Source organism: Rhinolophus sinicus, linkage group LG15 (genome assembly GCF_036562045.2).
Source record: "Rhinolophus sinicus isolate RSC01 linkage group LG15, ASM3656204v1, whole genome shotgun sequence".
Classification (NCBI taxonomy): Eukaryota; Metazoa; Chordata; class Mammalia; order Chiroptera; family Rhinolophidae; genus Rhinolophus; species Rhinolophus sinicus.
In genome coordinates, this window is record NC_133764.1 from 36,311,959 (window position 1) to 36,333,502 (window position 21,544).

At 44.8% G+C, this 21,544-nt stretch overlaps 2 protein-coding genes across 7 annotated transcripts in view; one reads left to right on the forward strand and one right to left on the reverse strand.

The window, feature by feature from the left end:
* GRB2 (growth factor receptor bound protein 2) overlaps positions 1-12,622 on the reverse strand; it is a 90,680-nt gene extending 78,058 nt beyond the window's left edge. Inside the window, exons 1-3 of the mRNA XM_074319840.1 lie at positions 12,499-12,622; positions 5,621-5,837; positions 4,663-4,761 (exon numbers count right to left, since the gene is read on the reverse strand). The gene's annotated coding sequence lies outside the window, so the exon portion shown is untranslated. The remainder of the gene's footprint in view (positions 1-4,662; positions 4,762-5,620; positions 5,838-12,498) is intronic.
* Positions 12,623-12,708: 86 nt separating this feature from the next.
* Positions 12,709-21,544, forward strand: part of TMEM94 (transmembrane protein 94) — a 32,718-nt gene continuing 23,882 nt past the window's right edge. For 5 of the 6 annotated variants that reach the window (XR_012492111.1, XR_012492112.1, XR_012492114.1 and 2 more), the window contains exon 1: positions 12,727-12,860. The gene's annotated coding sequence lies outside the window, so the exon portion shown is untranslated. Of the gene's footprint in view, positions 12,861-21,544 lie in introns of all 6 variants that reach the window. The other variant, XR_012492113.1, reaches the window with a different exon arrangement.

Here is a 21,544-nt window from a genome sequence, read left to right on the forward strand (position 1 = left end):
AAACAGTCACCTCACAAATTTCTGCTCAGAAAGGGCCGTGGATGAAAAGGTGCAGGTGAACTGATACAAACTCATTAGTCCCCTTAGAAAAGGAAGTGGCTTCAATCTTGTGGGGGAATGACCTTACACAAGGAATCTGCAATTGACAACAGTTTTTCCTCAGGGGACATTTTTCCAGCGTTCTGTCTCAGGAGCAATCCCTCACCTCTTGGGTTTTAGGTCACCCAGGCCTACGTGATCAGGCCCTCAGGTCAGGCTTGTGCTAACTGTGCTAAGGAACTCAAGACCGATACATAAACCAGACTGATCCTTTGGTTCATCGTATTCACGCACTTCAGGAGGCTGGTCTCTGTATCCACATCACCGAAGTTTCACTCCTACGTATCTAGAGACCCCAGAGAAATGAAGACATACGTTCACACAAAAACTCATACACAAATGTTCATAGCAGCATTATTCTTAACAGCCAAAGAGTGGAAACACTCAAATGTCCATCAACTGATGACTGCATAAACAAAACGTGCTCTATCCATGTATAGAGTATCACGAATTTATAGGAATGAAGTACTGATGTGTTACAACGTGGATGAACCTTGAAAATACTGTGCTAAGTGAAATGAACCAGTCACAAAAGATCACATATTGTATGATTCTGTATATGTGAAATGTCCAGAATAGATAAATCCATAAAGATAGAAAGTAGACCAGTGATTGTCTGAGGCTGGGGGAGGAGGTTGGGGACAAATGGAAGTGACTGCTAGGGAATGCAGGGTTTCTTTTTGGAGTGCTGAAAAGGTTCTATAATTGGTTGTGGTGCTGGTTACACAACTCTGTGAATATACTAAAAGCCATTGAATGATACACTTTAAATGGATAAATTGCATGGCATGTGAATTATAGCTCAACATAACCATTAAAAAAAAAAAAAAGAAGTTGGCCTCTGGAGCCAGACTTCCTGGCTTGAATCCTGCCCTACCACTTTTCAGCTGTGTGATCTGGTATTAAGTTCCTTGGACCCTCTGGGCCTCATTTTTCTCATCTCTGAAATGGGAATGGTACCATTTCCATCCTCATAGGCTTATTATGAGTTATTATGTAAAGCACTTAGGACAGTGCATAGTACACAGTAAACCGTACATAAGGATGAACTATTAGGTTGGTGCAAAAGGAATTGCAGTTTTGGGGTGGCTGGTTAGCTCAGTTGGTTAAAGCACAGTGCTGGTAGCACCAAGGTTGCCAGTTCGATCCCCGCATGGGCCACTGTGAGCTGTGCCTTCCTTAAAAAAAAAAAAAAGTAATTGCGGTTTTTGCCATTATTTTTAACCTCTTAAACTGCAACTACTTTTGCACCAACCTATTATTATTATTATTATTATTATTATTATTATTCACATGTGTCTCTCAGGACTTTCCCTAGCTGGTTTTGCGGACGTCAAGGAGTCGAGTCAGAAGGACGCTTAGCATGAAGTCAGAAGGGGTGGATATTCTTCATCGGACTTTGGAAAGGCCTCCATTCACTCATTTGTCCAAGTCATCGGACTATGTTCCAGGTATTGTCCTAAGTGCTCTGAAGACAGCAATAACCAAAATCGATATGATTTCCTATTCATATGCAGCTTATATCCTTGTGGACACTGACAATGAACAAACAAACAAGAAAATATAGCAGATAGAACTCAGTACTCGGAAAAAAAAGAAAGCTGGTCTGATGGTGACTGGGGCATGTCAGGGTGGGGCTCAGGGGAGTCCTCTCAGAGAAGAGGACATGCTGACTATGAAAACCTCGTGGAAGGGCATTCTGGCTGTGGGGATAGCTAGTGGAAAGGTCCTGAAGCAGGAAGACATTAGGTGTACTGGAGAAAAAGAAAGAAGGCCAGTGTGGCTGGGACATGATGAGCCGCAAAGGGTGCAGGGGTTGGAAATAAGGTTGGAAATATAGGGAGGGATCAGGTTATGTAGGGTCTTGAAGGCCACGTGTGACAGCCAGCCTCCAAGGTGGTTCCCAATGATCCCTGCCTCTCTGGATGAACTTCCTGTGTGGTCCCCTCCCACACTGAATAGGGTTGTCCTGCGTAACCAGCAGGATATTGTAGAAATGATGGAGTGTGACTTCTAAGGATAGGTCACAAAAGACATTGGGGCTTCCGCCTTGTTCTCCCTTGGATCATTTGCTTTGTGGGGACCCAGCTGCCATAGCTTGAGGTTCCCCAAACAGCCCTATGGAGAGTCCATGTGATGAAGAAGTGAGGCTTCCTGCCAACAATCAGCATTACTTCACCGGGAATGTGAGTCGGGCTCCTTGGGTCTTGTAGCTTCAGTCAAGCCTTCAGCTGACTGGCCAACACCTTGACTGCAACCTCATGAGAGTTCCCAGAATCAGAGTCATCCAGCCAAGCTTCTCCCAGATACCTGACCCACAGGAACCGTTCAAGATGATGGGTGTGCGTTGTTTAAAAACACCAAATTTGGGGGCAATTTGTTATACAGCAATAGCTATCTAATACACCACAGTAAGGACTTGAGATTTTAGCGTAAGTGTGATGGGACGCCATTCAAGGAGTATAAAAGCAGGGGAGTGGCTTGATCTGACTTACGTTGTGAAGAGATCCCTCTGGCTGCTGTGCAGAGACTGGACATGGGGGAGCTGGAGAAGCAGCAGAAGCCTCACTAGGAGCTATGACAGTGCTACAGCAGGTATTGACAGTGACCTTGACGGACCACGAGTTGGAAATGAGAGAAATGGACAGATTAGGGATGTAATTCAGAGTTACAGCGCACAGAACTTGCTGGTAATTGAGTATGGAAAGTGAGGAAGGGAAGGAATCACACATGACAGGCCTGGGCTGCATGTACTGCAAAGGGGGAAGATCAGAAGAAGGAAGTTGTCACAGGGAAGAGGCCATGAGCTTGGTCTGGGATGTTTTAAATTTGAGATGCTCATTCGATAGATATCCAAGTGCAGGTGTCAAGTAAGCAATGGGGCCTGTGAACCTGAGAGTTAGGGGAGAGGTTAAGACTGATGTAAATGTGGGAGTTGTCAGCATGTACATGGTAGTTAGGGCCATGGGACTGGATCTAGCCACCTAGACAGACTGTAGCAGAGAGGAGAGAGACCCTCCCCATTCCCATATCTGGGGGCTGATCGGGGGAGGAGGTAGCAAAGCGGATTGAGAAGGAGTAACCAGTGAGGTGGCAGGTGAACCAGAACAGAGTGGTGACCTAGAAGTCAGCGGAAGAAAGTATTTCTAAGGGGGAGGGAAGTGAGCCAAGAGAAGCTGTTTATGTTCCAGGAAGCATATCTGTTACTCTACGGTCCTGACTGTTCACTGACAAAGAGCATTCCTGTGCAGGATGTTTTACTGTTTCTTTAATGCTCTCCATCCTGTTTGACTAGTAAGTCCCCCTCTATAGATGAGCGAATGTTCCACTGCACTGGGAGGAAGCTGGCAGCCTCCTCCTGTTAGCATATCTAACAGATTAGACCCATCCAGTTTTGGAGGACACCTGGGGCAGCATGTAGATGTAGTTTAGATACAGCAGGGCCTTCCTTTGTCCTTGTAGATCTAGACAATACTAACTTAAGCCCCACTGGAAAGAATTCTCTGCAGGATCTTATGTTCTCATGGGTGCTTCTGGTTCCCAGGGATTCTCCCACAGACCCTCTGGTACAGTTCCTTACCCCACAGCACTGACCAAGATGTGAGCCTTACCTCTGCCCCTTAATTTTCACTAAACCAATCACTTACACGGGCACCTTATAGGTAGGTCTCTCTGTTGAGGGCTGGGGAAGTGCAGGAATTTACTACGTTGTAGAAACACAAGCAACTTTAAATCCATATCGGGATTTTTTTCCTAAAAATCCTTTGACATTTCCACAGTTCAGGCTCCAGCCTCCCTCCACATTGCTCAGCCCTCCTCTCGGCTGGCTCCTCTCTTTCTTGTCCAATTCCAATTGGGTTTTTTTGGTTCATTTTTTTAATGTAAAGCATTTGGGCTTATTTTCTTATCGTTTTGGTGTTTGCAGACGTAGGCATTCCGGGGCCTCATCTTTCCTTAAGACACTTATCAAATATTTTCCCAAACAAAGAGTTTCCTCTCTGTCGCTTTTGGTGCCATTGTGAGGGCACATATGTACTTGTAAACAACCACTCTGAGAATCTGTGAGGAATTAAAAAGCACTAGGGCACTGTCCATGCTCTCAGAGACCTTAACATTTAGGTAATGAAGTGATATTTACGCCTAGAGTGCTAAGAAGCACGGCAAAAATGAGTCCGGAATGCCAGAGAAGTCTGGTGTTGGTGTTTGGGAAAGTGCTGGAAAAGGTTCCTGGGGTTGGGATGGGGAGTAAGGCTGGCTGGCCGGCCATCAGCTGGCAGCTGGACCCCCTCCACGGGCCTCCTGTCTCCATTAGCTCTTCTTCCTAAGCTCATCTTCCTCAAATTCATACCTTTCTTCCTCCCAAATTGAACTGTCTTGTTTCTCTTTTTAAACATGTTGGGGGCAAGGTCTGTGCTCACGCATCTTCAGGTAATTAATCACGCTTATCGTTCCTCAGAAAACGGCCCCAACCTCCTCTAGCAGGAGCTCCTGCTGCCCCCCCTCCCTGAAGTACGCCAGGCTCCCTGTCGACAGCAGGCAAAGTCAATCAGCCTCAGTTCCTACCCATAAGCAGTGGAACAGGGCTTCCACCTGGAGGATGAAAACAGCTGTTGTGTGGCGTGCAGAAGACCCGGATGTCAGTGCACTGCTGCTTAGTTATTTCTGGAAAGCAAACAAAGCAGAGGTTTCTCTTACACGGATTCCCAAAGAGCAGTGAGATGATACACAGAGGATGCTTCACCTGCAGCTACACAGGGTTTCTCCACCTTGGTATCACCAACATTTGGGACCAGATAATTCTTTGTTGTGGGGGTCTGTCCTGTGCATTTTTGGATATTAGCAACACTCCTAGTCTCTACCCACTAGATGTCAAAGGCGCCTACCCCCTGTCCCAGTCGTGACAACCAAAAATTGTCTCCAGACATTGCTAAATGACCGTAGGGCAAAATCACCCCCAGATGAGAGAGGAGATTATTATATATGCATATACATCTCTCTATATATGTATATCTATCTATAGATATACACATGAACATCTTACTGAAGTGTAATTTAAATACACTAAATTACACCTCAACAGATTTTAAATGTATAGTTTGATGACTTTTGACAAATATATAAACCCATGTAATTCTCCCCCTAATCAAGACATAGACCATTTCCTTCATCCCCCCCAAATTTCCCTCATGCCTCTTTGAAGTCAGTCCTCACCCCCCCATCCCTGCCTAGAAGTTCACACAAATGGAATCGCATGGTGTGTCATCTTTCATGTCTGATTTCTTCCCTTCAGCATCATGTCTGCAGATTCATTCATACTGTAATGAATATCAGTGGTTCATTTAGTTTTATTGTCACGTGGTGTTCCCTTGTCCGGATACACTACCATTTGTTTATCCCATCTCCCGTGGTGGACATTTGAGCTGTTTCCCATTTGGGGCTATCATGAAGAAAGTCTTTGTGTGGACATACATTGTCACCCAGAACCTTACATTTCGCAAAGGGCACGCTGCCAGAGACTCACAGTGTGTTGTAAGGCTGTGCGCTCGGCTTCAGCACTGTTCTTCAGGAGAGTCAGAATTGCCTTGTTCTCCGTGTTTACAAGGAAGTTCTCCCCTCTTGAGTGAATCTGAGGGCTCCAGACAAGGCCCTCACAGTGAGATGTCACCACAACTTGCTGCAGATATCGGAGAAGCTTCTCTGACAAACATCACCGCTGAGAGGCGAAAGGCTCTTGCCAGCTGGGGAAGAATGGACAGCTCAGTGAATTTCACCAGGCCTTGCATTCCCTGATCCTCAGTCACCACCCCAAATGCCAGGTCCCATCATCAACTCCTTTTTCACAGCCCCTGGACCATTTCCTCCACTGGTGTGTCCCCCCAGGCCTTCCTCCTGTGCTATCTGAAGTCTGTTTCTTCATGAGGGAAATCTCCAATAGCCTCAGCTTCTTCAAAGGGAACTCTTGCCACCCTCTCCGGAGGAGTGGGTTTCCCACGAAGAGGCCATTGCCCCTGCAACTCTTTTTTTTAAGTTTTATTGGGGAAGGGGAACAGGACTTTATTGGGGAACAGTGTGTACTTCCAGGACTTTTTTCCAAGTCAAGTTGTTGTCCTTTCAATCTTAGTTGTGGAGGGTGCTGTTTAGCTTCAAGTTGTCCTTTCAGTCTTAGTTGTGGAGGGCGCAGCTCAGCTCCAGGTCCAGTTGCCGTTGCTAGTTACAAGGGGCGCAGCCCACCATCCCTTGGAACCAGCAACCTTGTGATTGAGGGGACACGCTCCAGCCAACTGAGCCATCCGGGAGCTCAGCGGCAGCTCAGCTCAAGGTGCCGTGTTCAATCTTAGTTGCAGGGGGCGCTGCCCACCATCCCTTGCGGGACTTGAGGAATTGAACTGGCAACCTTGTGGTTGAGAGCCTCCTGGCCCATGTGGGAATCGAACTGGCAGCCTTCGGAGTTAGGAGCATGGAGCTCTAACCGCCTGAGCCACAGGGCCGGCCCCACCCCTGCAACTCTTGAGCAGAGGGAGCACCTCTCCCAAACCCACACTCCTCGGGTTGGATCGCAGCAGCGCGGGTTTTCCTTGCTTTTGTGTCTACATCCAGACCAGCCCGCTGCCTTCCTCATGAAGACTCCCTCTTTTGAGGTGCCTGCCACCTGGCAATAATCTGTGAGCCTGCATCTTATACTCTGCTCCAAGCTCTACCACGACTCTTTCGATAACACATCCAATCTCCCCTCCTCCTTTAAAAAAAAAAAGGAGATATAATTAGCATGTAACAGTGTGTGTCGCGGACGGGTGGCTCAGTTGGTTAGAGCACGTGCTCTCAACCACAAGGTTGTTGGTTCCACTCCTGCAAGGGATGGTGGGCTGCACTCCCTGCAACTAACAACGACAACTGGACATGGAGCTGAGCTATGCCTTCCACTACTAAGATTGAAAGGACAACGACTTGGATGGAGCTGATGAGTCCTGGGAAAAACACACTACTGTTCCACAATAATAAAAAAAAGTCCTGGAAATACACTGTTCCCCAGTAAAGTCCTATTCCCCTTCCACAATAAAAATCTTTAAAAACAAAACAAAAAAACCCCACTGTGTCAGTTTAAGGCGTACCCACCTACACACAGCTTTGGAGTTATTTCCTAAAGTTGTATTACCATAAGAAGAGATAATCAAGGCAGAGTTGATCATTTCCTGGTCTTTCTTACCTGCTGTCCTCCTTCCCAGCAAAGATATTGTAACAATGCACATTGTAATAAAAAAGTAATGTATAAACCTACAAGTTTATACAAACCACAGCCTGAGCATTATTAAATTTTATTATTTTATCTAACTGAATAGGTTGAGAAATGGCACCTCTGTGTTCATTATAATCTCATGTTCTTTGCTTATTAGTGAGATCAAAACTTTTCCCAGAAAAACAATTCCTAATGTTTGGTTTCTTCTTGAATAAACTGTCAGCTCACGTCCTTTGATCATTTGGTCCATCCTTTCAAAAGAGCCTGGAAGTGGCCATAGGTCGGTCTGAAACTTTGGCTGTAACAACAATCAATATTTATCAGCCATTTGCAGGACGTCGATCCTGACACTGTGATTTCTGGCAAAGGACTCCAATTCTGATTTGGTGTTTATCTCGGTCAAGTTCAAAGGATTTCAGCCCAGGGACCTTAAACAATCACCATTTCATCCTACCACCTTTAAACAAATGATTAGGCTGAAAGGATGGCGCAATGAGGACGCTGGAGTACGTGGGGAGAGAATCTTGTTTCTGCTTGGATGTGATTCGGCATGTCACTCCTTGTTCAAAAATGTGAATCAGTCCTGCTGAGTTATTCACGTTTTCTGACTCACCTCTCATATCTCCATTTGATGAAACAAAGTCTCATAAACAAACAAGAATGTTTTTTGGATGACGCTTTGTTGAGTGCTTTGCTCTAAATTAGCCTTTTCAAGGCACCTAGAGCTAAATACACGTATTTTGTCATTATAACTGACACCATATGAGATCCAGGCTGTAGAAACTTAGGAGTCATTTCTCCCTCTTTCTTCCCAAACTTAAGTCCAATCAGTCACTAAACGTTGCCTAGTCTACCTGCTAAGTATCTCTTGAACATGACCTCTTGCCATCCAGGATGCTACCCCCTTAGCACGGAGGCTGTGTTGCTCAGATTTCTATGAAGCCTCCTCTTTGGGCTTCTCAAAGCTGCTCTTGCTTCTCTACTCGGCAGCCAAACTGAGGATTTTTATAAATGCCAATCAGATCATGCCACTCTTAGGCTTAAAACCCTCCAATAGCTCTTCGGTACCCTCAGAATAAAGCTCAAAACTCTTTAATGGGGTGCAGAAGACCCCATGTGAGCTGCCCCCTGAATTCTCCAGCTTTGTCTCTCACCACTCTGCTCTTCCCCCTTTTCTGCTCATTATGTAGGAATCCCCTTTAGTTCCTCTGTCTCATACGCTCCTTCCTCAGGGCCTTTGCACATGCCACCCCCTCCATCTGCAATGTTTGTCCTCATTCCCTTTGCCTGGCTAACTTGTAGTGACCCTTCAGATTTCAGCTTCAACATCACTTCTTCAGAAAGCCTTTCCGGCCACCCAAGATGTGGTCGCCAGAAGCCCGTGAGAGATGCTCGTTTGCAGTATTTCACACACTTGTGATGCCATGATTATTTGTTTAAGGTTCTGTCTCCTCCACTAGAATATTGACTTGAGGGCAGGGATCCTCTCAGTTTTGTTCACCACCGTATGCCCAGCATCCAGCTCCTTGCCTGGCACATACAGGGGACTCAGTAAATCTGTGCTGACTGATTGACAGGTAGGCCAACACACTATGACTAGTTTTTAAGGGGTTCTTTGCAGACTGGTTTAACAACTTTGAGCTATCTTTCTTAAAGTCATGTAACATTGAATTTTTCAGTTATAACTCTTAAATATTCTACAGGGTCATAAAACGAATGAAGTGATTCTCTGGTGACTGTAATAGGTGAAGTCACTCGGTACTACTACACTGGCTGGTGTAACAGAGACATAACATCACAGAAGGGGAGGGAGCCATTGCTGGTTGATTCATTAGCTACCTGGCAGAGAGTGTCACATAGACCAGACCATTTAATGCTGAAGGTCTTCTCCGCTGCCTCCTCCTTCTTCCTCTTTCTACCTTCTCCCCGTCTCTTTTTCTTTTCCCTCTAGCCTGCCCCCTTCATCTACTTCTATTTCTCTCCTTCTTTTGTTTTAAGGAGAGATGAGAACGATGAATGTTTATGAAGCTAGGGGAAAAGACACAAGGAAATGGAACTAACTGAAGATGCTAGGAGGAGAGGATAATTGGGTACCAGGTCATTTATTCAACAAATGTTTATCAGGCACCTACTATATGACAGATACTTAGTTAATCAGTAGTGACACAAAAATGAATAGGACACAGTTCTTGGACTCAAGGGGCTCATAGGAAGAGAAAGGGCACATAAATAAATAATGTTATTAACTATATAAAGGCTAGCCATGATATGTCCCATCTTTCTACAGAATCATATACAAAGAAACAGTAGTTGGCATCCAAAAATAATTGCAAAGAAACTTCAAATCTTATTGTAGTCTCTTGGGGGAAATGCCAAAGGGAGAATTACATGAATGATTTATAATAAACCTTTTTAAAAACCTATTTTTCGGGCCGGCCCGGTGGCTCAGGCGGTTAGAGCTCCGTGCTCCTGACTCCGAGGGCTACCGGTTCGATTCCCACATGGGCCAGTGGGCTCTCAACCACAAGGTTGCAGGTTCAACTCCTCGAGTCCCGCAAGGGATAGTGGGCTGTGCCCCCTGCAACTAGCAACGGCAACCTGACCTGGAGCTGAGCTGCACCCTCCACAACTAAAACTGAAAAGACAACACCTTGAAGCTGAACGGCACCCTTCACAACTATGAGTGAAAGGACAACAACATGACTTGGAAAAAAGTCCTGGAAGTACACTCTGTTCCCCAATAAACAACTGTTTCCCGTCCCCAATAAAAGAAAAACAACAAAAAAAGAACCAAACCTATTTTTCATTTTTCTTTCCCTCCTGCTGTCTGCTAAGGAGGATTCTATCTTTACCTGTTAGGTTCCCAGGTCACTGTACAGTATCAGAATAATAAAGGGAAGGTATTTCACCTATTCACTTAAGGCATTTCTCGTTCTACCCTAAGCTTCTCTTCTCCCTCCCTCCAAACTTCCTCCAACTCCTCCCTAATCCACACCATCTGGCTCTTCTGTATTCACTTTTTCCTGCCCTCTTTTAAAACCCATGTTTTCATGTGCCGGTAACCCCTCCCCCTATCCAATAAACCAAATCACTCAGGGCTAAGCCCCTCGCCATCCCACCTTTCACCTACTATTCAGATACTGCACAGTGATCTGGGAACCTAATAGGCACAGACAGAATCTTCTTTAGCAGGCCGGAGGGGAGAAAGAGACTGCGAATACTAATACATTATTAATATTATTTTTCTGCCAAAGATATAAAACAATGTGGTAAGTGAGTGATACAGTTGTCTAGAGGGAATTATAAGAAAACAGAGCGGGACAAACCAACTTGATCTTAAAGAACAATAGGGAGTTAGCCAGTGAGAAAGGAGATGAGAAGGGCATTTCAGGCACAGCAAACAGCATAAGCTAAGCCTAGCAATGGGAAACAGGCTAGGGTCAGGGAAAGGACGGAGGGTACAGATGGGGAAGGGGAGGAGTATCTCTTCCTTGGAGAAGTGTTGAGAGAGAAATAGAAGTAGGTGAAGTGGATGAGAAATCTCCATGGAAGGCCTTAGTCTTCTCATCAAGGTCATTTTGGTAGGGAGAGACAAGGGACGCTCCAGAAAAATAAAGGATTGCTACAGCTGCCTGTGGTTGCTAGACAACCAACAAGACATGGCCCTCGGGACCTCAGAGTCACAAAAAGTCTAGCCAGGGTGAGTTTAGAGTGGGTGCAGTGGCATGTTTCGGCTTAAGTGATTTGATGGACTTCTTCAGCAAAGTTTTATGGCTGGGGGGACTGACAGAGGGGATGGTCAGGAGGTGAAGGACTATCGCACAGCCCCCCAAACTGGCAGGCACTCAGTTCAAGTTTGTTGAAAACCCAATGGAACAGAGAAACAAGTGTGGCCAGAGGGAACTAGAGAACAGGTGGAGCAGGGCAGGATGACTCTGTTGCATTTGTTAACCTTCCAAATGCAGCCCTGGAAACCTTCTAGGATGAAGCGGAAATACATTAAGGCACAGGCAATTGACTAGTTCAATTCATCAAACATTTTACTGGGTACAAAGCTCCAAGTAAGGTACTGTGGGGGCTGCCAGGTAAGTCAGCTGCTTGAGGTCTTACAAAAATAATGCTGTACAAAGCATACTTTTGTAAAGGTGACAAAAGAGACAACAAGCAAGGGGGCACAGTGCTAGAGAGTTTCAAAGACTAAAAGTCAGGGAAGTCTTTAGCACAGGTAGCATTGGAGGTGGCCCTTCAGGATGGGGGTGTATTGAATCTTGGCTTTATTGGTAGGAGGGAACCTTCGAAGCACAGGGAATCTCTTGGGCAAAGGGGCAGAGCTGGGAGGGTCCCAGATGCATTTAGGGGATGGTGGTGAATCTATGTGTCTGCAGGCGTAGTTTGGCTTGTGGGGAGGTAAGCCTGGAAATGTCTGAGTCCATTTATGAGGGGCTTTGAATGTCAGGCTGAGAGATAGGGACTTTGTCTATTTGCAAAAGCAAACTACAGAAGATTTTTGTGTGCAGGAAAATGACATGATTCTACCAATGACTAGGCAACAGCTAAAACAGTTCAAACATACAAGATGAGTTACTGAAATAGCACCTTCTTGTCCAGCTGAGAAGAAAGAGAGATTTTTAACTACATAATTAAATTCATTTAACAGGGGGAAGGGACTCTTACTTCCCAGGGCCAGCCATGACCCTCTTCTAATTTTATAAACAGATTAAAAACAACAACAATAAAAAACCCCAAGTCTCCAGACTTAGATTTCTGGGAAAACAGAAGTAAATACTGACACAGGCTTGCTTTTTTTCCCCAAGAGACGTCTCCCAGGCGATTTCTCTAATTATCTAGAAAAAAAATTTTTAAGCTTGTTTTTCCCTGGAGAGTTCAATTGAACTGAGTGGAAAACGGCAATGTTGCCTTAGATTCGCCAGCTTTGGTTTGGACGCAGTATTACTCCCTGAGGGACTCCCTCCAAGGTCTCTGAGCAAGATATCTCTAGGCATGTTCCTAGCAACTAGGAGGGAGCTTAGGTGACACGGGCGCTCGGCAAATGGCTTATTTGAAAAAGAAAGAGAGCCAGGGAGGTGTGTGTGTGTGGGGGGGTGACTCTGTCCATCTTTTTAGTGTAATTCCGTAAGAGAACTAATGGTAAGCCATGTCCTTACCTCCTCTGGACCTGACAGCGCCCGAGCATTACGCCCAGAATGCACAGTGATTCCGTGTTCTCCGGCTGGCATCACTTGGCACTTAATTCCGCCAGGCTCCCAAAGGGGTGCTTGCAGCTACAGCCTAGCGCGTCGTGAAGCCAATAAGAAGCTAGGAATCCCCGCCCGTCTCGGATTTCGACCAATCGAAGCCCAGAACATTAGTTTGCCAGCGGCGTCTCTATTGTCCGAGAAGGGAGCCAAGCCCCCTTAGAGTTGCCAGTAAAGGACATGGCTGCGGCCCCTGGAGGAGGGGACCTGAAGTGAGGAGGGGGCAGGGAGGGGAGAGCACGCGGGCGAGGAAGACAGGCCCCCGGGCCCGGGTAAGTACAAGAAGGCCCGTGGCCCGAAGCAAGGGGAGCAAGGGGGCGTGGTGCTTGGCCTTCCGAGTCCTCTGGATTCTTGGCCGAGGCGCGGGGGGTCTGCACCTAGGGAAGGGCCTCCGGGAATCCCTTCGGAGGGGGTGTCAATGGACTGACTCTGGACTCCAGCTGTTGGCCGTTTCTTTCCCCCAGGTGCTCACACTTGCCCTCGGCCCTGGCTAGACCCATTGGAGGGCCCGTGTCAGAAATCTAAGCCTCCCGCCAACAAAGAGCCCCTTCCCCTGGTTTGTTGTGGCTGGGCCCTGGCCCAGAGGGCTTTCACCAGAGGGCTGACCTACAGTATATTTACAGGCCTCTGGGAGTCCCCATCCCGGGCCCAACATAGACCGTTGTCTCCCCTGCGCGCGCCTACAGCTGCTGCTCGGGCCCTCGTGCTGACCGTGTCCCCTGTGTGTCGATGGATGGAGCCAGCCCAGGGGCTTCTCAACCCTAAGCAGCTACTTTGCAGTTCGGAGAGTGCCGTGCTTTAAAAAAAAAAAATTAAAAAAAAAAAAAATTAAATTTCCGTCTTTCCAGAGTTGTTTAAAGACTCATTACAAGCAACCAGAGGAACACAATAGTTGCCATCCTATTAGCTGATTTGTGTGCCGCTATATTCTCATCCCTCTGCCACACACCCCTAACGTCCAGTTTTTACAGCCCCTCGTGTGCCACGGTGCCCTGTGCCAGATGCGAGGGGAAACCCTGCTCTCCTTTCATTGGTGTATAACAACAGGCTACACTTTGGGGCGTTCATCCATTTGGTCATGTGCTGCTACATCCTACCCTCTCTTCCGAGTTTTTGTAGGGCTCTTGAGGAAAAAAGGAGGGAGCTCTGTATTGAATCTGTTTTCCTTCTAGTGTGTGATTTTGTGCATTAGAGGAGATAATAATTTACTCCTGCTTTATTCAAGACATTCAGCTTTAGTGGCGCGGTTCCCTAATGCCTGGGTACTCTTAGACGATGGAAGTAAGGAGGGGGGAGTTGTAACGTTTTTGATGTACAGATAAGAGACTTGCCTGTGGGGAGAGGCAAAGGGGCAGGGCCAGGGTCAGTTACCAAGAGCCAGGGCTAGAACTTTGTAAGTCCAGATTCTGGAGTTCTTTATCCAGTAGCGTCAGTTTTTCCTGTGTATGATCTGAGGAACTTAATAAGTTCCCTAACTTCTCTGGGACTCTTGCGCGGTGGTTGGGAGCATTAAATGAGATGGTATGTAAGGGATCGCTACATGCGGTTTAGCACTTACTAGGTTCTTGATACAGTTTTGCATTCATTAATTTTAAGTAACCAGCAAGTAGTTCATTGGCCGATTTCCTGCATCAATATTTATTGTGGTCTCTCTCAATATTTGGGGGCATAAATAATTACCATGATTCTCAGGGAAGTCAGGGAGGGGTGGAGTCAGGGCAAAGTAGCCGCAGTCTCCATTTTTGGGAACCATTGTAGTGTGATTGGAGATGTTATTAAGGAGAATGTGTTCTGTGTAAGAACCGTGTGGAGGCAGAAAACGGTTAAGAACCACTGAAGAAAGAAGAAATACCACTGTGATATGTCTTTATAGTAATATTGGCAAAGAAGAGCCCATCTTAGTATTACAACTGGGTAATTTAAAAATTTAAAAACAAAAAGCCATAGCACAAGTAAGTTTCATTATCTAAAGATTATCAAATAAAGTTATCCATGGTTTTAAAACTTTTGAAAATCACTGTAAAGATCAGAACACATCAGAACGTAGACTATCATTAAGCCTGGAACTGGGGATAGCATGGTCAGATAAAATCCACACACTCTGCAGGTCTTATTTTAGCTGTCATGTTTACTTTAACTTCCTTGCTCACTGGTTCTTGTTGTCAGAACTACAAACAAGAAAACTGGTAGATACCATGGTGTAGTACATTGACCAGGGGGGTGGAGTACAAACCATCCCTTTGATAATCAGTTGTCAAATAATTGAGAGTTAACTGCCCTTGAACCCCCACCCCCACTGGCCCCTTGTTTGTGGTGATCTGACATCAGAAGATTAGACCCAGAGAGCCAGGGCAAGGCCTTGAGATGGAAGAAAACAGAAAGCCCTTCACGTTTCTATTTTGAGAAGTTGCTAGGGAGTGCCAGCTCCAAGTGTTGAGAATCGGCCTTTTAGAAAGCTTAACTCCTGCACTACTAATGAGAAACGAAGGTCGCAATCCTATGGTTCACCCCCACTGCTCTTTCCCTAATGCTGAGGCTTGGGAAAGAATTTCTATAGGAAAAGAAGGAGCGCTAATGTAAATATTGCCTACACCCAAGGCTTTATTGAACTTCATTTGGTGAGTGAAGTATGAACTCTCATAATCGCAGTCAGGTTTGGGAAGACACAAAGCCTCTAAATCCACTCCTGGTGTTCAGATGAGAAGGTTCCAGGTCATAGTTGGCACTTCTCCACTGGTAGATGTGTGTCAATGTTTTTTATCATATGATCTGTCAGTGTTATTTCCATAAGAGTATCTTTCTTTACCTAAAAGATAGGCTTCTTTAACAATATTGTTTGAACCCTGCTTCCCAAGCAGGCCTGGATTTGTTGACAATAGCACAGGTGGGCTAAAGGGTAGGCCATGGCTGCAGAAGGAATGTTTTTCTTCCCAACGGACCTGCCAGCCTGAACGCATGGTTCGGTTGGTGATCAGGGGTTTGTGTAATAATAAGCTTTGCCTGTGGCTGCCGAGACAGTAGTAAACAGTATCAGTCACGTGGCATGGTGAGTAGGGTAAGGGCCAGATTTAGACCCGGCAGGAGGCCTGCATCAAGCTGGGCACATCTCATACTGATTCCTTTGGGTTTTGCTAGCTCCAAAGGCCAAAAGTGATGGAGGAGAGGGGGGTGCCCAAAGGAAGGAGACCCTTTCAGGGGCCTTTGAGAAACCAGAAATCTTAGTATAATTCTATGCACCCAGTTTTCTTAATTTCAGGATCCTCTTGAAAAAGAGATTCGTGGTAAAGGCCTTCCTTAGTAAGGAGGTGAACAGAAAAATACTGGGAAACACTTGGAATAGATATATACTGGAGAGAGACTCAAAGCTATTTGAAAGAGCAGAAGCATCTCTAAAGTTGACATGGAATGCAAGGGGGGAAGATTGCTTAGTAACATAAGCCAGAGGCAGTTGCAAAATTAGAATCAGAAGTTGCTGATTTTTTTTATTGTGATAAAATATACATGAACTTTACCATTTTAACCTGTGGCATTAAGTACACTGACGTTGTGTAACCATCCCCACCATCCATCTCCAAAAGTTTTTCATCTTCCCAAACTGAAACTGTCCCCATTAAACACTAACTCCCCATTTCCCCTCTGTGTGTTCCCCCCCTCCCCTCCTCCGCCCTGTCCCTGGCTACCACCATTCTACTTTCTGTGTCTGTGAATTTGACCTCATATAAGTGGAATCATACAATATTTGTCCTATGACTGGCTTATTCCACTTTGTATAAGGTCTTGAAAGTTCATCCGTGTTGTAGCATATGTCAGAATATTCTTCCAATTTAAGGCTGATGAATATTCCATTGCACTCGTATATATATGTCACATTTTGTTTATCCATTCATCTGTCATTGGACACTTCGGTTGCTTCTATCTTTGGCCATTGTGAATAATGGTATGAACATGCGTGTACAAATATGAGTCTCTGTTTTCACTTCTTTTGGGGATATCCCTAGAAGTGAGAGGTTGCTGATTTTTAAAAGTTCATTTGATACATGCACATGGTTTGAGAATCAAAAGGCACAAAGTATATACAGTGAAAATTCTCCCTCCCACTCCTGTTCCCAGCCACTCAGTTCCAATCAATTAATTTCTTCTTTTGTGGGTTATGCTTTTGGTATTGAATCTAAGAAATCTAACCTTAAGTCACAAAGATTTTCTTCTATCTTTTCTTCTAGAAATTTTATAGTTTTACATTTAAGTCTGTGATCCGTTTTCAGTGAGTTATTGTATATGGTGCAAGTTATATTTCCAGATTCTTTTTCTGCACCTCGGTATTCAATTGCTCCAGCACAATTTGTTGAAAAGACTATCTTTTCTCCACTAAATTGCCTTTGTACCTTACTCAAATATCAACTGACCATATGTCTGGATCTATTTCTAGTCTCTCTATTACCAGGCCAATACCACACTGCCTTGAGTAGTTACTATAGCTTTATAAACTTTGAAGTCAGCTGGTGAAAGTTTTCCAACTCCCTCCTCTTGAGATAGTCTAATTTGAAGGTCTCTTACTATAAGTGGAGCTGAGCATCTTTTCATATGTAGAAGCTCCTGGATTTCTTGGTTTCCTATTCTCAGTGTTAGAAGAGACCGTAAAAAGTCATCTCTTTCTTATTTGCTACCTGATGTATATATTGTCTCCATAATTTCCCAGCCTCTGCTTGGATCTCTGTGGTAATGGGGAACTCATTGCCTCTCAGGGCAGCCTATTTCCATTTTTAAAATACAGTTCTAAAAATATTGCTGTACCTCCCTATATGTTCCCTCTGCTGATCTAACCCCTGTTTTTGGAGCCTCCCAGAGTAAGCCTGGCTCTTCTCTCTCCTGGCAGCCATCACGCCCGTCTAGCCCTGCTCTCACTCGAGGTGTTTTTGACGCACTAGCTAAGTGTCTTCTGTTGTTCCTATTCTCATGTCGTGGTTTCTCCAACCTGGTTGCTGCTATCTGGAAGCATTCCAGCTTTGTCAGTGTCCTTAGTGTGATGAAGAAAGTATTCCAGATGTGCTCTGATATGTGCAGAAATCAGACTTACTCCTCTCTTTGTGGGGATGTGGCACGTCTGTTATGGCAGCCTAAGTGTGAATGAACTTTAGGCGGCCATGTCAATTTTACTGATATTGCATTGAACTAAGCCATTTATGGTAGATTGATACAGGACTTTTTGAACCTAAGCGCAGGACTTAATATCGAATGTATTCGATTTGGCCCATCCTTTCAGCCTGTTGAGATCTTCTTGGATCTTGACTTTGATCTACTTTCCAGGTTTATGCCACCCAAGAATTTGATGAGCATACCATCTGTTTACTTACTCAAGTCTTTGATGAAAGTATTGACTAGGATGCAACCAAGGATGGAACCCTTAGGCTTGCTAGTAAAAAGCTTCCTCCAGCAGGACATTAGTCCATCAGGCAGAACCTTTGGGCACAGCTATTCAGCCGAATACAAGTACCCCAAATTGTGTTTTTGGGGTGTTGAGCATGGCTAGCGTGCCATCTCGGTTAAAGAAGGTTATATTCGAAGGGAAGAGGACAGCCAACTCCTCACCTTGCCCTTAACCTGAACCTCAGGCACCCATTTAGCTCTTTTGGATGCTGTTTTCTGAGCGTGGTAGCAGGAAACATCCAGCCATGTTTTCATGGCTTCTCTGCTGCCTTTGTGTAGATACTTGTCATGACAAACCAAGAATATCATCGTTTCCTTCTAACTCTTCTGCCCGTAATTTCTTTCCCTTCCTCATCTGATTCAGGCTCTAGCCTCTTAAACTTCTGGGACCACTCAGAAACCTTCAGTGACTCCTCAGGGCCTCTTTGTTTTGGCCTTCAAGGGCCTCTGCATTTCGGCCCCTGATTTCCTGTCCTACACTGTCCTTCATTTCTTCATTCTTACCTACTCAGGCCGTCTGCTACCTACTCTGCTACCTTCTTACCTACTCAGACCTAACCAAACAGGTCAGGTCACCATCTTTCAAAAAGGCTCCTGCATTTCTTCCTTGGTACTTTTGTTGGGACTTACCGTTCTTGCTTGGGTTGCTCTCCCTCTTCTTATTCCTAAGCTTTCTTAAGTGCACAGCTCAGGCCTTCTTCTTCCTGAAGCCATCACTGCCTCTCCAAGCCCCCTGTGATCTCTTTCTCCCAGAAGTCCTGTAGCACCTATTTGCAATTCTCATTGAGTATTTTAATTCCAACTTGAATTTTTGCTATCTTTTTGCACAGTAGCCAAAGACTGGGCTATATTATAAATACCTTGAGGGAAGGGACCATATCTTATATATTTTTGAAAACAGGACCATTCCTTACACTTATTAAATATATGAAGTTGTTTTATGGCTCGTGTTCTTCGTGGTCTAAGAAATCTTTGCTTATCTCGAAGCACAAAGATTCCCCAACCCCCATATTTTCTTCCAGAAATTTTATAGGTTTGATTTTTACATTTAGATGTGTGATCCATTTTGAGTTAATTTTTGTGTATGGTATGAGGTGAGGGTCAAGTTTTGTTTTCCATATGCATGGATCTATTTCTGGACTTTCTCTTCTGTCCCATTGAACTGTATGTCTCTCCTTATACCAGCACTGCATGTGTACATTTCTGTAGTTTTATATTAAGTCTTGAAATCAGGCAATGTAAGGCCTCTAACTGTTTTCCTTTTTCAAAATTGTTTTGCCTATTCTAGATTCTTTACCTTTCCATATAAATTTTAGATCAACTTATCAATTTCTACAAAAATGTCAGCTGGGTCTTTGATTGAGATTATATTGAATCTATAGATAAATTTGGGGATAATTGACATCTTAATATTGAGTCTTCCAGTCCATGAACATGGTATGTCTTTCCATTTATTTAGGTCTTCTTTGATTTCAGCACTGTACAGGTCTTAGGTATATTTTTATTAAAGTAATCTTTAAGTATTTCATTGTTTTTTTTTGGCTATTACAAGTGATATTTAAAATTTTTATTTTCCTATATTTCATGATAGTATATAGGTATTTAATTTATATTTGTATTCTGTATTTTTACCTTGTACCCTGCAACCTTGCACACTTATTTGTTCTAATATCTTATTTGTAGATTCCTTAAGATTTTTTATATATACCGTGTTTCCCAGAAAATAAGACCTAGCTGGACCATCAGCTCTAATGTGTCTTTTGGAACAAAAATGAATATAAGACCCGGTCTTATTTTACTATAATATAAGATCAAGTCTTATATAATATAATGTAATGTAATATAATATAATATAATACTGGGTCTTATATTAATTTTTGCTCCAAAAGACGCATTAGAGCTGATGGTCCAGGTAGGTCTTATTTTCAGGGAAACACAGTATGATCTAATCTTCTGCAAATAAAGACAGTTTTACTTATTTCTTTACAATCTTTATACCTTTCATTTCTTTTTTTTTCTCCTTACTTTTGAGTCCTCGCTTTGATCATATTTCTTGTTTGCTGATAACAGTAATGGCAACTATGTATTTAGACCTACTATGTGCCAAATACTGTACTAGACCCTCTGCATATAATATTTTACATAATTATTGTTGCACCTCTGTGAAATAGGTATTATCATTTCTATTCTGTGAACAAGGTCACTGAGGTTTAGTGAGAAAAGTCATTTGCCAAGGTCAGTTAGCATTTGATACATGTTGCAGTCCTGATTTGAACCCAGGGGTATTTGGCTTTGAAGCCTGTGCTTTTTTTCACAATGGGCCAGGAGTTGAATTGGCCCTTTAAGGATATAGCTGCTGGTTTCAGATCAGACAGTTGAGGACAGCTCTCTCCCAGAATCCCATGTATGGAGTGATGGGAAAAGAGAGACTCTTAGAAAAATGTCCTGCTCCTGGCTGCCCTCTCTGAACTGCTGTGGTTCCAGCTGGCCACAGAGTTATTTCACTCTTGTAGTGTTGGCAGGAGTTAAGCATAATTCCCATCTGGCTCCTGGTGCCTTTCCTTGTGTGGCAGCTACCTCATCCAGCCCTTGCTGGGATGGGGTGTCATGGGGACCTTGAGCTGTACTCATAAATGGCCTGGGCAGCCTGAGTCAGCGCGGCCTTGGGGAGAAGTGGATTCGGCCTCTCAGGATCCCATTTCAGTTGGCTGCTGAGACCGAATGTCACTGCTTGGCGAGGCTGCTTCCAGCCTCACTGTCTGTCACTGACCCTTTGGGGCTTGCTCAGCTCTGAAATCCCTGGCTGGAAAGACAAGGGTAGGGAGAGACTTGGCAGACAGGCCTGGGGTGCCTTGTGAGGAATCGATTGGGATTTCACAGAGTTATTGGTGGTTCAGAGCCTGGGCCTCCTGGCAAGGGTCCTCTGCACACAGCTTTGTTCTTTCTAGACAGAGCTTTTATGGATCAGGTCTCTGGGCTTCCGAACAGCTCCTCTTAACTGCAGACCCCAAAAGAACTGCCTTAGTCAGCAGGTTAACGCTTTCTCCGTGAGGATTCACCTGGCACCAAACCAGATTACTCAGTGGCACTCTTTACCCAAACACACCCTGGTCTGAAATCATGAAAGTGTTGGCTGCCAGGATGGATGGGTGAGGGTAGGGGTTGTGTGTGGGGGGGGGCAGGGTGGGGAGGGAGGACTCCTCTTCATCTTCCAGATCATTGTCAGAATGGATCGTGCATCCTCGCGGGCATCTGCCAGGTGCCTGGTGAGCACTGCCCTGTCGGCAAACCGCACGAGACGTCTGCTTGACCGTGGGCATGCATGTGTTGGCATGCGTGGTGTGTGTTTCCCAGAAAATGGAAACAGATGGATGCCAGGCTCCTGGTGGCAGCAGTGGAGTGATCACGTCTCTACTTTCTACCATCTCCACTGCTCTCCCGCCACTCCCCTGATTGTTCGAGTTGTATCTGTAGATTCCAGTGGAGGGTAAAGCTAACCTTTACTTTCTGAAAAGCTGAAAAACCGAGGCTT